Raw genomic sequence first — 16,214 nt, 5'->3', positions numbered from 1 at the left:
AAATAAACAATTTCAAAATGTACAATTCCTAAACTACCCCTTCCGACCTTACTGAAATTACCAAACTACCCCTGATCGTATTACAAATTTACCAAACTACCCATCAGCTATAACACATCATTTAATCAAACATAACCAAAATATAGTCAATATGATCAATTTCTAACAATGTTCAAACAACAATATGAACATGGATGAACATCATAACAACAATATCACATGAACATGATTTTAACAACATTTCAACAACAAATCATATGAACATAAATTGAACAACCAAGAATAACTAAAATTTGATTGAACAATAGTTTAGCAACAAACAATCCTATTTTCGGATTCAACAACAACAACAAACAAAGTATGAAGATTTCTAAATTCAATCATATTGAACTTAAAATCAACTCTAACAACATTACAACAAACAATTCTTATATTAAACTTTAAACAAGATTATGAGAACAATTCAAGCAATAATCATAAATGGTAAACAAGAAATCAAACTATACAAAATTCGGATTCAAGATCATCCAAACAAAGTATGAACATGAATGAATCTATTTTAAGACAACAAACATGACAGATTAAACGATTAAAACAATATATTCCTTTAATACAACTAAATTCTTTAAACAAATAACAAGATCGACGAAGAAACAATTATGGACTTAAACTTGAACTTAACAATATTAACAATTTCTAACAATACATAAACACATGAAACAAATTGAAGAAATAGTTGATTAAATTTCAATTTGAATCTAACAAACATCAAACTAACAAATACTTACTTAAACAATAATACAAACATGAAATAAACATGAAAACAACTAATTAAACTTCTATTTTGAAATCTGAAAATTAATTTTAACAAAGCACATGAACATGAACAAACTAGAAAAAAAATGATTTCAACGATCAACAACGAACAAAACAAGACTCAAATATTTAACGATTTTAACTTTTAGAAATATAAAAACGAAATATTGGACAAAATAAAACTCAAAACAACTAACCGGAGATGAATCAACGAAGAACTTTGATTGTAAACAAATCTGTCCGAGCCTCGACCCAAAGCTCGAACAAATGACGATGAAGACGAAGAGAAGATGAAGCAGCCCGTAGCTACTGCCGCGACGAGCAGCAGCAGCAGTCCGTCCAACACCTGCTGCGACGAGCAGCAACAACGCGACGTCAAGACAGCGGTCACGGCGATAGGCAGCAGCGATCCGGCAGCGAAGGCAGCAACACGTCGCGGACAGCCATGGACGACGACATGGTCGACGTCGAAGCTCGTCCATGGCTGTGTTCGTTTGGTCATTTGATTGAAACAGAAGCAGCAGCATCGGCAGCAGCACGATGGAGGGAGTAGCTGCGACAACCGGCGACGAAGAGAAGACGCAGTCGCGACAGCAGCCATGGCAACGAGCGGAGCTGTAGCGGCGACAAGGCATCGACTGCGTAGTTGTCCAGGAACTGAAGCACGGCCATGGCAATCACTGAAGCAGCAGATGTGTCGAGAAAAGGGTGCAGCAACAGTAAAAAAACGACGCGACACGGCGAGAAGGATGAAGTCGCGTTGGTGGTTTTTGAGGTCGTTCATGGTTTCTGAGGTTGTTCATGGGAGGGCAGCTTGGAGACGACATGTGTGTGTGTGCAGTGAGGAGGATGGAAGGGAAGCCATTGATGCTAGGGAGAAACTTGGAGAAGAAGAAGCAAAGGTGGGGGGGGGGCGGATGACTTAGGTCTTTTAGGGTTTTCTTCTCTTATTTTTTTTTTGTTTTGTTTTTGTTTTGTAAAAATGAAAGACAAATGGGGTTTGAGTCTTTTGGGTTATGGACTGGGTCGACCCAGTTCGAAATGGACTGGGTCGTAGGGAAGATTGGGCCATTTTTTGGGCTTGTGGCTTGAAATTGAAGAAGAGGCCTAATTCCGACTTTCTTTATATTTTTGCTTTCTTTTCTTCTTTTATTTCTCTAAAACTAAATTATAAAAATACTTAAACTATTATTAAGAATTAAATTAAGTTATAAAAGCGCAAATTAACTCCCAATAACAATTAACGCACAATTAAGTATTAATTAAGCATAAAATTGTATATTTGGACATTAAATGCTAAAAATGCAAACGATGCTTATTTTTGTAATTTTTAAATTTTTGTAAAACAAATTTAATTACTAACAACTATAGAATTAAATCCTACATGCAAAATGCGACATATTTTTGTATTTTTTATTAATTTATCAAATAAACACGCACAGACAAATACAAATAATTATTCAAAATATCACAAAACATCACAAAATTGCACACCAAGAAAAATTACTTTATTTTTTTGAATTTTTGGGAGTAATTCTCATATAGGGCAAAAATCACGTGCTTACAGCTGCCCCTCTTTGCCCGAAGACATGAAGGGTTTTCGTGCAAAGATAAAGCGAGCGATTTTTGCCCATTCGCGTACTCCGTTGAAGCATTTTTTTTGAAAAAGATTTGACCGAACCTTTGCTTCAAAGGTTTCCTACATATCCTGGGCTAAACAGGAATCAGGTCAATGTAGTTCGGGAAATTTTGGTAGCTGGGACTACCGTTGGACTGCAATGTTACTGTTGTTGCATGCTATTATTATTGCTTACCGATCTCCTTGTTACACCGTGCTTAAAAAAAACAAGAAGCTAGGCTAGAGTACAATTTATTTTTGTTGCCTTGCTTCCTTGTCTGCTTGCATTTCTTTCGGTGCTTTTCTTCCGATGCTTTTCTTCCTTTTGACACATGGACTTGAGTTTATGCTGGGACCTCTTGTTGCAACCTTCTGCTTCCCGGTGCTGGGGGATTTTATTGTTTATTGCTGGGGATTCCTGTTGTAACCTTCCGCCTTCTGGTGGGGTTACTGATTCCAAACTCTGTAATACAAGACTAAAAAGTTGCTTCAATGCAAAATTATGAAATGTATGCCCGCATTATACTGGTGGACGACCTAGAACTGAAATGTATTCCCGCATTTTACTGGTGGGCGACCTAGAACAGAAAAGTATTCCCGCATTATACTGGTGGGTGACCTAGAACTTAAAAGTATTCCCGCATTATACTGGTGGGCGACCTAGAACATGAAATGAAAACATAAATGTATACCCGCATTATACTGGTGGGTGACCTAGAAATGGAAAACTGAAATGTATGCCCGCATTATACTGGTGGGCGACCTAGAATATGGAATGAACAGACAAAATGTATTCCCTCATTATACTAGTGGGCGACCTAGAACTTAAATGTATTCCCGCATTATACTGGTGGGCGACCTAGAACTTAAATGTATTCCCGCATTATACTGGTGGGCAACCTAGAACTGAAATGTATTCCCGCATTATACTGGTGGGCGACCTAGAACTTAAATGTATTCCCGCATTATACTGGTGGGCGACCTAGAACTTAAATGTATTCCCGCATTTTACTGGTGGGCGACCTAGAACTTAAATGTATTCCCGCATTTTACTGGTGGGCGACCTAGAACTTAAATGTATTCCCGCATTATACTGGTGGGCGACCTAGAACTTAAATGTATTCCCGCATTATACTGGTGGGCGACCTAGAACATGAAATGAAAACATAAATGCATACCCGCATTATACTGGTGGGTGACCTAGAACTGAAATGTATTCCCGCATTATACTGGTGGGCGACCTAGAACATGAAATGAAAACATAAATGCATACCCGCATTATACTGGTGGGTGACCTAGAACATGAAATGAAAAGACAGAAATGTATTCCCGCATTATACTGGTGGGCGCCTAATTGGCAAAGAATAATTTGAATTTGTTTCCTCGATTCTCCGAGAAAATTTCCACTTGTGGTAGAAAATTTTATGCCCCAATTCTGGCGATCTTTCTTATGGCGTATCTTTAGGCCATCATCAACACTTTATTTTCCTGTTCAAATCAAAGAAAATTTAGTTAGTTTTTTTTTTTTTTTTTTTTTGAAATATGGCGAATGGTCATGTCACTCCTGATGGGGATGATTGTTCCCTTTCCCTTATTCTTGTTCGGCGTTCTCAAAACTTGTTGGGGATGATGTTATTTGCTGGGGATAACATTCTGCTGGGGACGGTTTTTCCATTTATCCCTTCACCATTTTGTATCTCAAAAATTTCTGGAGGTTATTTTGCCGAAGATGAATTTTCCTTTCTTCCCTTCCCCTTCTGTGTTGTCCGACCACCTCGTAGCTTGGTCGATATTCGGTCGGAGTACTCTGGGGATCGTCTTGGAACTTGGCTTACAATTTCCTCAACATATTTTTTTTTTTTTCGGCTCTTCCCCGTACTTTCCTTGCCATTTTAGGACAATATTATTCGGCCTAGCAACCAACGTCTTTTGCCTTATTGCCTTGTCTCTTGCCTGCCCTTTTCACTTTTTATGTTGTACCATTTTGGCAACTGGTAGTAAGCTCTGAAAGACCTTCCTTAAAACATAAATTTCTAGAAAAATTCTTTTAAACAACAAAATGAAAAGATAGAAAAATGAGAAAATCTTTCTGAACAAAAAAAATGAACTTATCTGGGTGATACAACCGATTCCAATGATCATGTTGTGCATTCCGGATTAATCAACCCAGTCTATTTGTGTCGATCAAACTTTCTGATGTCTTCACTTGCTGGGGATAAATAGGTGCCCAATTCTTCGCAAAATACGGATCTTTTCCGTCAATCTATCTTGTCGCCTTATAGTGCCCTTCGCGGGGTTTTCACTAACAAGGCTCTCTCATTTCTCACAACTCCCGTCGCCTTATGGTGCCTGTGAAGGTTTTCACCGATAAGACTCTCTCATTTTGTATTTCTCAGCTTACGTCGCCTTATGGCGCCTGTGAAGGTTTTCGCCGATAAGACTCTCTCATCTTATTTTCTCAGCTTGGGATTGGAGTGTTGCCGATAAGATTTATCTCTGCCGGGAATTCTTTTGGCTAAAAATTCTTTCAATTCATGATCCTCATTCAGTCAGGGACCGATGTTTTATTCTTGGTTTTCATTTGCCTATCTTAACACCTCTCGGATACTGATCGGGAGGTCTTTTTTGGATATCAATATAGGTTTTAGAAGAAAAGGATATAAAATTCAAAATAACTTTGATGGGTAAAGTATTACAACTCTTGGAATCAAACTCTTTTTTTTTCTTTTTTTTTCAAAATTTAGAAACATAATTTCTGCCCCAGTTTTCTTACTTGGGGATTTTTCTTTTGATTTTTTTTTCTTTTTTTATTTTTTTATTTTATTACCTTATGACCGAGCCGTGAGGCGCCTACGTATCCTCTTTGAGGAATCAGGTCGAACGTAGTTCACTGACTCCTTTGTTTTCTTGCGACCTTCACAAAGTTTTTTTTTCATACATTTTTTCATTAATGATTCCAAGAGAGGGGTATAAAAAGATAAGTATGGCTCAAAGGGGTAAAGCAAAGGTTAAAAGTGTTTGGATAGAAGAAAGAATTGCCTCCGTCATTTCATTATCCGATAAGCACTAAGTACAAACAAACAAATAAACAACAAAAGAAATTACACATAATATCTTTTGACTGCATCAGAATTGATAGCCATGTCGACGCATCTTCCTTCAACATCCGTCAGACGTAAAGCGCCATTGGATAATACTCTGGTCACAATATACGGCCCTTGCCAATTCGGGGCGAACTTGCCTTTTGCCTCAATCTGATGTGGGAGGATCCGTTTCAATACTTGTTGCCCTACTTCAAATTTTCTGGGGCGCACCTTCTTATTGTATGCTCTTGCCATTCTCTTTTGATACAACTGGCCATGACATACTGCTGCCAATCTTTTTTCATCCATTAAACTCAGCTGCTCTAGTCGGGTTTTGACCCATTCATCATCGTCAATCCCGGCCTCAGCGATAATTCGAAGGGAAGGAATTTCAACTTCTGCTGGTATTACTGCTTCGGTTCCGTATACCAACAAATAAGGAGTCGCACCTATTGAAGTACGAACAGTAGTGCGGTATCCTAACAACGCAAATGGTAGCTTTTCATGCCATTGTCTGGATCCTTCAATCATTTTCCTCAATATCTTCTTTATATTTTTGTTGGCTGCCTCAACTGCTCCATTCGCCTTGGGCCGATACGGAGTGGAATTACGGTGTGTAATCTTAAACTGTTCACATACTTCTCTCATCAAGTTGCTGTTAAGATTAGCACCATTGTCCGTGATTATTATATTTGGGATCCCAAATCTACAAATGATATGGGAATGGACGAAATCCACCACTGCCTTCTTGGTTACAGACTTAAAAGTTTTGGCTTCAACCCACTTAGTGAAATAATCGATGGCTACCAGAATGAACCTGTGACCGTTCGAAGCTGCCGGCTCGATAGGCCCAATGACATCCATGCCCCATGCTACAAATGGCCATGGTGCGGACATTGTGTGCAATTCCATTGGTGGAGAATGAATCAGATCTCCGTGTATCTGACACTGATGGCATTTTCGTACGAAACTGATACAATCATGCTCCATAGTGAGCCAATAATATCCCGCTCGCAGAATCTTCTTTGCCAACACATATCCGCTCATATGGGGCCCACAGACTCCAGCATGTACCTCTGTCATCACTATCGTGGCTTGACCTGCATCAATACATCTCAGCAATCCCAGATCTGGGGTTCTTTTGTACAACATTCCTCCACTGAGGAAAAATCCATTTGCCAGTCGTCGAATGGCTCTCTTTTGATCTCCGGTTGCCTGCTCCGGGTATATCCCCATCCTGAGGTATTCCTTGATATCATAAAACCATGGCTCGCCATCCATTTCTTCTTCTATTATGTTGCAGTAGGCATGCTGATCACGAACCTGAATATACAATGGGTCAACATGGATTTTGTCTGGATGGTGCAACATCGATGCTAAAGTGGCCAAAGCATCGGCAACCTCATTGTGAACTCTCGGGATGTGTCTGAACTCCACTGATCGAAATCGCTTGCTCAAATCGTGCAAACATTGTCGGTATGGTATAAGCTTCAAATCCCGTGTTTCCCATTCACCCTGGATCTGATGTACTAGGAGGTCCGAGTCTCCCAAGACCAAGACGTCCTGAACATCCATGTCTGCAGCCAATCGTAGGCCCAAAATACATGCCTCATATTCAGCCATGTTGTTAGTACAATAGAAACGTAGCTGAGCTGTAACAGGATAGTGATGTCCTGTTTCTGAAATAAGTACTGCTCCTACTCCAACTCCTTTTGCATTAGCAGCCCCATCAAAGAAAAGCTTCCACCCTGGCTCCTCATTCAGTTCTAACTCCTCTATATGTATCACTTCTTCATCAGGAAAATACGTCCTCAAAGGCTCGTATTCTTCATCAATAGGATTCTCAGCTAAGTGATCGGCCAATGCTTGAGCTTTCATGGCCGTCCTCGTCACATAGACAATGTCGAACTCTGTGAGTAATATCTGCCATTTTGCCAATCTTCCTGTGGGCATAGGCTTCTGGAAAATATACTTTAATGGATCCAGACGTGAAATAAGGTATGTAGTATGTGACGACAGATAATGCTTAAACTTCTGTGCTACCCAAGTTAGAGCACAACATGTTTTCTCAAGTTGAGTGTACTTATTCTCATAGACTGTAAACTTCTTGCTGAGATAATAAATGGCTTGCTCTTTTCTTCCTGTGATGTCGTGTTGACCCAACACGCAACCAAACGAATGATCCAGGACCGTTAGATAAAGGATTAATGGCCTCCCCGACTCAGGTGGAACCAATACAGGTGGATTAGATAAATAACCTTTGATCTGGTCAAATGCCTCCTGACATTCTGCCGTCCATTCTATCGCGGCATCTTTCCTCAACAATCGAAAGATGGGTTCACAAGTTGTTGTGAGCTGAGCGATGAATCTGCTGATATAGTTCAACCTTCCCAACAGACTCATTACTTCTGTTTTGTTCCTCGGTGGCGGCAATTCCTGGATGGATTTGATCTTTGACGGATCCAACTCAATGCCTCGCCGACTGACGATAAATCCTAACAGCTTTCCAGATGGAACACCAAATGCACATTTGGCTGGGTTGAGCTTAATGTCGTACCTTCGAAGTCTTTGGAAAAACTTCCTAAGGTCTGCTACGTGGTCTTCCTGACGCTTGGATTTGATGATCACATCATCTACGTACACTTCGATCTCTTTATGTATCATATCATGGAACACAGTAGTCATTGCTCTCATGTACGTTGCCCCAGCGTTCTTCAAACCGAATGGCATTACCCGATAACAATAAGTCCCCCATGGCGTAATGAAAGCTGTTTTCTCTGCATCTTCTTCATCCATCAAAATCTGATGATACCCAGCGTAGCAATCCACAAAGGAGCCGATTTCTTTCCCGGCGCAATTGTCGATCAAGATATGGATATTGGGCAATGGAAAGTTATCCTTTGGGCTTGCCCTGTTCAGATTACGGTAGTCGACGCATACCCTGATCTTCCCATCTTTCTTTGGTACTGGCACTACATTAGCCAACCAATCAGGATATCGAGAGACCCGAATAACCTTTGCTTGCAGCTGCTTGGTTACTTCTTCTTTAATCTTCACACTCATATCTGTTTTGAACTTCCTCAGTTTCTGCTTGACAGGAAGACAGGCCGGGTCAATGGGCAATTTGTGAACCACTAGCTTGGTGCTTAAACCCGGCATGTCGTCATATGACCATGCAAAAATATCTTTAAACTCAATGAGTGCTTTGATTAATTCTTCCCTGATGCCAGGCTCAATGTGGATGCTGATTTTGGTTTCTCGGACATTATCCGCATCCCCTAGATTTACAGCCTCGGTGTCATTCAGATTAGGCTTGGGTTTCTCTTCAAATTGGCATAGTTCTCGGTTTATTTCCTCGAAGGCTTTATCCTCATCATATTCAGACTCATAATCGATCTCTTGTATCATTAAATCAGAGTCAGATTGATTTATTAGACTAGGTCGAAGATCCGTCGTGCATGCCATGTCATTAGAACCAGTAAAAAGAGAACTGTTCAGAAAGAGAAAAGAATAAAACAAAATTAAAATGAGACAAGAAAAAAATTTTATTAAAATGCGGGATAACAGGGTTCACACTTTTACAAGATAAAATGAGATTTGGATTACACCCTGAATAATCCGAAAAATAAAAAAGCAAAAATCAAAGCCTACTACCAGGACTCTCCCCGAGTAGGAAGAGGAGTAACCGTCCAATTGTTGGTTTTGGCTTCAGGCCCCATAAACTGTATGTCTGTTCCACTGGAACCCTCTCCGACTTCTACCATATTGACATTAGTGAACAATCTTTCGAAACTCTGATTCAGATCCCCGTCAATCCCAATCAATCGCCCGAGAACTTTCGGGACTGGTGACCCCTTGGCGCTTGCTCTAACAAAAGATCTTGAGAGACGTGGCACAGGTTTGGGAAGAAACCAAACTTTCTTCTTCATTTTCCGAGCTCGTTTTACATCTGCCGCAGTCGGTTTGAACCCCAACCCAAAGGTCTCCAAATTCTTGGGCAAGGAAACAGGTTGAACAATTCCCTGAAGTTCAGCTCCCAAGCCTTTTCCTGGCATAAACCCATTACCTAGCATTTCTGAAACCATCATAACCGTTGCGGAAGCTATCCTAGGATGCTGAATGATTTCACCCTCGGGGATCTTGTTTGCCGACACTGCATCAAAAATCTGGTAGACCCAGGGACCTTTGTCATCATTAGTCTCTATGAAGGGTACAATGGCGCCTCCTACGGTGCACGCAGTGTCCTCGCCGTGCAATACGACCTCTTGTCTATCCCACTCGAACTTGACCATCTGATGCAAGGTGGATGGCACTGCTTTGGCTGCATGGATCCACGGACGTCCCAACAGAAAGTTATAAGATACCGTAGCATCTAATACCTGGAATTCCATGGTAAACTGGACTGGACCGATGGTCAACTCAAGTATAATATCCCCCACGGTGGCTGTTCCATTTCCGTCAAATCCTCGGACGCAAATGCTATTCTTTTGGATTCTTCCGTGGTCGATCTTCAATTGGTTCAGGGTGGATAATGGACAAATATTGGCACTTGAGCCGTTATCCACTAATGCCCGAGTAACTGCCGAATCTTCACATTTGACAGTTAGGTAGAGAGCTTTATTATGCTCCGTGCCCTCCACTGGCAGATCATCATCTGAAAATGTTACCCTGTTCACCTCGAAAATTTTGTTGGCAATCGTTTCCAGGTGATTTACAGAAATTTCATTGGGCACATGAGCTTCATTCAGTATCTTCATCAGGGCCCGACGATGTTCATCCGAATGGATTAATAATGATAGCAGTGAGATCTGGGCCGGTGTTTTCTTCAACTGTTCGACCACGGAGTAATCCTGCACTTTCATCTTCTTTAAGAAATCCTCAGCTTCTTCTTCTGACACAGGTTTCTTTATTGCAGCTGGATTGGGTCTTCTCAACTCCGCCGGAGCAAAACACCGTCCTGATCGAGTCAGTCCCTGCGCCTCACAACTATTCTCCTCCACTTGTTGTCCCTTGTACATCACCACTGCCTTCTCATACTTCCAAGGCACAGCCTTGCTATCAATCATTGGTGTTTGGACTACTGGTTTTATGATGACCAGTTCCCTGCAGACCCCTTTCACAACAACCACGGGTGTAGATGATGCTCCCGTTATTACCAACTTGGCTGGTTCTGGTTTCCTTGTAGCGGCAGATGGATTCTTCCCCAATATCACCACTGGCTTGACATCTTCCCCCTTCAACTGTACCCCTGCTTCCTCATTGATCGATTTTTCTTTTGGAGTGGCACGGATCATCATCACTGTCTGTGGGGGTTTCTTCGGCTCCCCTACTTCGTGCACAAGCTCGATCATGTGGGCTTCAGGGTGCTTTGGCAATGGGTTCTGGTTAATGTTAGGTGCCTCCGGTGCCTGTACCTCGATCTTGTTGGTATCAATAAGATCTTGTATCGCATGTTTCAGCCTCCAACATTTCTCGGTATCATGTCCGGGAGCTCCCGAACAATATTCACATCTTACCGAGTGATCCATATTTTGGGGTAAGGGATTTGGTAATCTAGGCTCAACAGGATTTAATAAACCCAACTGCCTCAATTTGTGGAACAAGGCAATATAAGTTTCCCCCAACTCAGTAAAAGTTCTTTGCCTCTGCAATCTTTCATTTCTGGCGGCCGGATTTCCCCTGAAACCCATCCCTGGAGGGTTCCTGTAGGCTCTTGGTGGTGGATAGGTGTTTTGTGGTGGTGGGTATGTGTTATGTGGAGGTGGGTATGTATTGTGGGGAACCGGCGTGCGCCATTGTGGGCGAACCGGAGGTTGGGTGTATGTCTGGGCTTGATGGACGGTGAAATGTTGTTCTTGTGGTTGGTAGTAGGGTTGTGGAGGGTAATTTGGAATGTGTGGGTAGTTTAGACGATGGGGTCTGGGTTGGTAATGAGGGGAAGGACCTCTAGATCTGGACCAATTGTCGGCCTCTAATGTCGTGACCTCCTCTCTCCTTTTCTTCCCTAGCGCACCTCCCGTGCCGCTCTGAATGGCCTGAGTTGTTGCCTTAATTGCTGAATAACTCAGGATCTTATTGGACTTAAGTCCCTCTTCTATCATACCTCCCATTTTCACAACTTCATTAAATGATTTGCCAACTGACGTCACCAAGTGACCAAAGTAAGTTGGCTCGAGAGTTTGTAAGAAGTAATCCACCATTTCTCCTTCTCTCATTGGGGGATCAACTCTGGCTGCCTGTTCTCTCCATCGGAACCCAAATTCCCGGAAGCTCTCTCCGGGTTTCTTCTCGAGCTTTAGCAATGTGAGACGGTCTGGGACTATCTCAAGGTTGTATTGGAAATGTCCTGCGAAAGCCTGTGCTAAGTCATCCCAGGTGTACCACCTGCTCGGATCTTGTCTTGTATACCACTCTAACGCCGACCCGCTCAAACTCTGGCCAAAGTAAGCTATTAATAGCTCATCTTTGCCCCCTGCTCCCCTCATTTTGCTACAAAAACCTCGTAGATGTGCCATAGGATCACCATGCCCTTCGTATAAATCGAACTTGGGCATTTTGAACCCTGCTGGTAATTGAACGTCAGGGAAAGGGCATAGATCCTTGTATGCCACGCTGACTTGGTTACCTAACCCGTGTATGTTCCTGAAGGATTGCTCCAGGCTTTTAAATTTCCGCATCACCTCGTCCTGCTCTGGGCTCTTAGCCGGCTTTTCAATCTCCGCCGGGACCTCAAAGTGGGGATTATAGGTATGTGGCTCGGGTGCTTTGAATGTGAGTTCAGGGGGGTAGTATTGTGTATCGTGAGCCTGAAACAGTGGCTCACTAGATGATCTGTGCAATGGGGCTGGGGGAGGTGCCACAAAGACGGGAACATTTGGTGGAGGAGGGTTTTGAGTGGGTGGTGGAGCTTGGGAATCATAAGCCTCTCTTCCCTGATAATAGTGATGGCTTGGGAAACTTGTTGAAGGACCGGGAGAAGGGTATTCCGGCGTGTGTGTTGGTTGGAGGGTAGGAGTAACGGGTAGTTCTTGCCCCTTCTGGGCTCTAGCTAAGGCTATCTGCATTTCATTCATTTCTAGCCTCATTTTTTCCATTTTCTCCAGGGCTTCCTTCAGCATCTGATTGGCCGTTTTTTCTGACTCAACGCTGTTGTCTGACCCAGTCATGCTTTCTGGTATAGGACCTTTTGATCTTGTCTGATAATGGTACGCTGCCAGTATGCTCTAACAACTAACTGATATTGATTGGAAAAACAACAAACTTGTCAGTGGTAGAGTCTTAACAGATATTGTAATTGCACATTAGGGGGATGCAATGCTCCTAGGCAGTTAATCATTTCTAACATGCTTTTGCTCCGACCGCATGCATCATCCCGGCTTATTTTTGCTCTGACAAATATATATTCTTCCTCTTTTTTTTCTTTTTTTTTCTTTTTAATTACGGTCGAATCCTATAGAGATTGCCTACGTATCGTGACCCCGCACGAATCAGACCAAGCGTAGTTCGTGCCATAAGACCAAATATTTTTTTTTTATATTACTCAAAAATAATGCTATTACAAGCCATCACAAAAAAAACAAAAAATACAGACTTTATATATATATATATATATATATATATTTTTTTTTTTTTTTTTTTTGAGAATGTTTGAAGAAAAGGAAAAAACATATGGGTAGACAACAGACTCGAAAAACAAACAAGTGCAAGATTGAACTAGGGATACATTAAAGCTTTGAATTTTGGTGCCCGCGAGGCATCATTCGGCCTTTCCGCGGGCTTGGGGGCCAGGCTTCTTTGCAAGCTTTTTAGTTCCTCCATGATCTGATGGACATAGCCCATGATTGAGGCAAATAGGACATCACGAGGCATCTCTTCACATGTTAGGCACTTTGTGGTGATATAGCGCCCTATATCATTGATCCTACCCCTGATTCTATCCCTCTCTATGCACAGTTGTTCTATCCGTTGATTCTTTAGTCCCAATATTCGAGTATTGTCAATGAGCTGCTCTTGGAACCTCTCCATTTGTTCTTCCATCCGGGCTATCGACTCATGGTAGTGTTCTCTATATGTTCTAGCATCCTGGGCTTGTTTGAGGACCCGATTATTGAGAATGGTGTTTATCTCTCTCAATGTCGCAACACTCATTTCGTAGTCCCTTTTTACTTGCCATAGGTGCTCTCTCCGTGATGTTGTAACTGTAGCCCATCTGACCCGCATTCTTGTTATACAAGCCTGGGATCTCTCCAAGTCTTCTCGGCTTTGGCTGACTTGATTTCTCAATTCCGCTATCAACCTTTCATCAGATAGACGTTTCTGTCGGTCGCTATCACTCTTACTGACTCGGCGAATTCGGGCTTTCAGTGCCTGGTTTTCTTTGGCTAATTTGTTCTTCTCACCCTGCTCTGAGGCTACTTGAACGTTGTTTTCAAACATAAGCCTTTCAATTTGTCGCTTCAGCTGCCCGATTTCAACCCGGTAGCCTTCCTCTCTCACTAACCAGCCCCACTGTTCCTGCGAATCATCCGTAAATTGTTGGACGTGAGCTCTTTTGGCAGGCCTCTGACGAATCTGGAACCTTTTCCCGAACCAAACATCGTATTTTGGGTCTACCTCACCCTTAGCCAGCTCTCGAACCATAGTCTTGGGTTCAAGGAATCTACATTCGTGCCACAACTTTCTAATTTTTCCTTCGGGGAACACGACTCCTGGACTCAACTCAATGGCGTGCTTGCTTAGATCCTCATCAGTGGGAATTACCTGAAATCTTCCTAGTTGGCGCAGTACCCGATGAGGAGCATATGGTTGGATGCTACGAAGTCCCATCAAAAGAACATGACATTCCTCGGCCGCCATGTATATTACCTCAGTATCATTCAACCACCCAAATGCCCATTCAACTTGGTCGGCTGTTGTTGACCTCAATTGTGCAAGCCATGCTTCGACGCCTTCGGGAAATATGACGCCTGTCATTCGTTTCTCAAAGCCGCTAATGCAGTTTTTCTCAGTCAACCCGTGGTTCATGTATCCCACTCGGTGATGGAGGTGTTCTTGCATCCACAACTGGAGTAACAGATTGCATCCCTGAAAGAACTTGCCTCCTTCTCGGCATATAGTTAAAGCTCGGTAGATTTCAGACAAAATCAAAGGAACCACAGTACTGTCGGTTCTTTTGATTGCAACATCGGCCATCCCTACAAGGCCTATCTCTATTTTTTTATCTTTGCGGGGACAGACCACAATTCCCAGAAATGCTGTGATAAATGCCAAAGTACGTCTTGCTTCCCACCTGATTCTGTTCCCAGTGTGAATTAATCCGAGGTTTGGTTCTTCCAAACCCTGAGGAATTCCGTACCGTTGATACAAGAATTGGAGAGTACAACATCCCTTCGACAAATCATCATTCTGTACCTTCCGACTAATGCTTAGCAAATCCAAGAACGCGTGCGGAGATACTGGTCTTGGTGAAAGTAAATACTGCCCTCTTAGTTTCCCATTCAACCCCGCATATCCGGCGACTTCCTCTAGTGTAGGTGAAAGTTCAAAGTCAGCAAAACGAAACACGTTGCGTGTTGGATCCCAGAACGGTATTAGAGCCTCGATGATATCTGTCCTTGGCTTGATATTCAACAGATCGACAAAACCTCCCAAAACTCTTTCCACTATCTTTATACTATCCTTTCCCATATCATTCCACCACATGTAGAGTTGCGAAGGGACCTCGCTACACACTGAGAATGGTTCATTTTGACTTGTGCTCATCCTGCACATTTATTATAGTGATTAAAGAAGGAAAAACTTTTATTTGACTTAAAAACTATCTATATTCTAAAGAAATATTTTTTTGGATTTTAAAAAAAAATTTCTTGAAAAAAAACTTTTAAGGAGAAAGGAAATATTTTTGAACCAATATTCTGAATTTATGAAAGAAATACTACAGAAAAAAATATTTTTGAATTTTATTTTGAATATCTTTTAAACAAATAATTGGGATTTTGAGATTAAAAGGAAATATATATTTTTTTTAAAAAAAAAATTTGAGGTCTAAAAGAAAAACTTTCTAAAGAAGTGAGTAATGTTAAATATTTTTGGATTTTTTTTTGAATATGGTGAGCCGAAACCAAAGAGGTTTGCCTCTGATCTCACATCCGGTGAGAATCATACCCGCGTAGTTCAGGCTATAAACTAACTAAATTTTTTTTTTTTTTTTTTTTTGAAAACAAACAAATTTTTCCACTTCCTTTTATATAAAAAAAAACTATTTTCATTTTTCATTTTTTTTTTAAATAAAGCAAATTAAAATAAAAGACTTATTCCTACACACTTTCTGCTTTCTAGGCAAACCAACAATTCTAAAAGTAAAAATATATATATGTTTTTTTTTAAAAAAAAATTCGGCAGTACTTCGACAGTACTTGGACACTGATTTTTTCTAAATTAATCAAATAACTTTTCACTTGCTATTTTTATTTTATTTTATTTTTTACACTCCCGAGACTCAGAAGCCGGTCAACATGCAAGACCGAGCAAATAAATGCACATAAAACAAATAAGATGCATCAGGATGGTCATTTTCATTTTTGGTGCACCTGTCCTAGACAGACCCAACCCCTGTGTTGAGCCTCCAAAGTCAGATGCACGTGATGCAAACAAACGTTCCTACTAGGGATCCGACATGTGGTTTTGTTATACTAGGT

This window comes from Nicotiana sylvestris, chromosome 1 (genome assembly GCF_000393655.2).
Source record: "Nicotiana sylvestris chromosome 1, ASM39365v2, whole genome shotgun sequence".
Lineage (NCBI taxonomy): Eukaryota > Viridiplantae > Streptophyta > Magnoliopsida > Solanales > Solanaceae > Nicotiana > Nicotiana sylvestris.
Note: the sequence above shows the minus strand (reverse complement) of the source record.